A 1,700-nucleotide genomic window follows, 5' to 3' on the forward strand; every position below is an offset into this window, starting at 1 on the left:
CCACAGTTTGCAGCTCCTGTTCTCAAATTCTTGCTCGAAACCATGAAATATTCTGTTGTCGACAGATGACAGAAGCGTAATTTCCCAAAATATTGGTTTTCTGTTTCAGACTTGTCCTCTGCTCTTCAAAGTTTTCTCCTTGAGTCAACTGCTGATTGCCTTAAAAATTCTGCAAAACATGCATGCAAGAGTACCTACCAAAAATCAGTTACAAGAATGCAAAACAAGCATTAATGCAATTGTCTCACATAAGCTGATCTTGTGATAAACAACATTCGAAGCTATCAAATTACGACAATCAATGCAAAGCAGGATACTACAAAGTTTGCCACTTCAGGGTTGATCTTGCTCTCCTGCCATAATCAAAGCAATAAACTTTATAGCAGACGGACGCCTATGTAGTCGAAGTTCTTGACCTCCAAATGTTACTGTGTCAAGCTTGCATTTGAGCTGGGATGTTCATAACAATCTCCATTTCTAAGGTTCCACCATATTTATCAATTAGTTTTTTATCCATCAGTGGAAATCCGTATGCAAATTCTTTTTCTTCCTTTTTTGCTGTTTAATAATTACTACAAATACAAAACTTCTGTAATCATGTACACCCATTGGCAAATGCATGACAAAGAAAGAGCCAAGAAAAAGCACCACAACTACAAGAAGCTAATAAAATTACACCAAGAATCAAGCTATTTCCTCTAGTCTGGACTTGATCCTCTGCAAGGTGCCTTCAATAGCAATATCAAACGCATCCTTCTTGCTCCCCAAACCGAGTGAGCTCTCATGCCTTTCTATACATCATTTCCAAAACCTTTTCTCTCATTCTCCTAACTTCAGCTCTTGGTACGCTCATCAGCACATCCAAAAACCCTCAACCCTTCGTATACTACCTCTTCCTTTGGTATAAAAAACAGAGAACTCCTCATATTTCTCCTCAGGCAAATGCCATTGATACTGCTTTTTGGAAGACAAATCCTCAAAATACACTGGCATACAACCAGCAAGAATCCCATCAACCAGGAGGCTGCAAACAAAAAGTAGCCTGCAACATTGGCTTCATAACCCTTAACGGATCATGCTCACAAACCCCATTTGAACAATCAACAAATTCACATAATTTAGTGTGCCTTGTACCATTCACACTCATGCTAGTCCTATTTTCACATTCAAGCCTAATACTCCTCCTAACATTGGGATTGGCCGAAATTCCAACCCCACCAGCAAACAACGTTAAACTAGTTCTCCTAGTCCTCCTCAACCTGTTAACCCAAAAATGCCAAATTTGGAGGATGAAATGAGGTGGAATACGGAATTGCCCTTTCTTGCCAAGGCTATGCCCTGGCCTCAAATTTCAATACTGTGACATTATAAAATTCAGGAAATTCAAGAAATGATGTACCAAAAATTGGTGGATCAGCAGATAAAGGTTGGATAAGGTCCCATGCTGGCCTAGCCATGACCAGAAAATGGTCGTGACCAATGTTTTTATTTCACGTTGGAGCGGTGCTTTTTGATACATCAGACCGTGGACAGCTTGATTCAGGTGTTCTATCTTTTTTTGTTATCAAACACATGTAATCTGATTCCATTAAATTTAAACACTGAATTAAATTATCAAACAAGGCCGGTTACTTTTGTAACTAATCAGTTTGACCTCATTACCTTGTTTAGAGATTTCGCTTCCTACTTTGCTCGGCCCC

At 39.2% G+C, this 1,700-nt stretch overlaps 1 pseudogene; it reads right to left on the minus strand.

Annotated features, from left to right (window-relative positions):
* Positions 1-526: 526 nt before the first annotated feature.
* On the minus strand, positions 527-1,484 carry LOC113689867 (probable xyloglucan galactosyltransferase GT19; annotated as a pseudogene).
* Between the last annotated feature and the right edge of the window lie 216 nt (positions 1,485-1,700).

The sequence above is a fragment of the Coffea arabica genome, chromosome 1e (genome assembly GCF_036785885.1).
Source record: "Coffea arabica cultivar ET-39 chromosome 1e, Coffea Arabica ET-39 HiFi, whole genome shotgun sequence".
Lineage (NCBI taxonomy): Eukaryota > Viridiplantae > Streptophyta > Magnoliopsida > Gentianales > Rubiaceae > Coffea > Coffea arabica.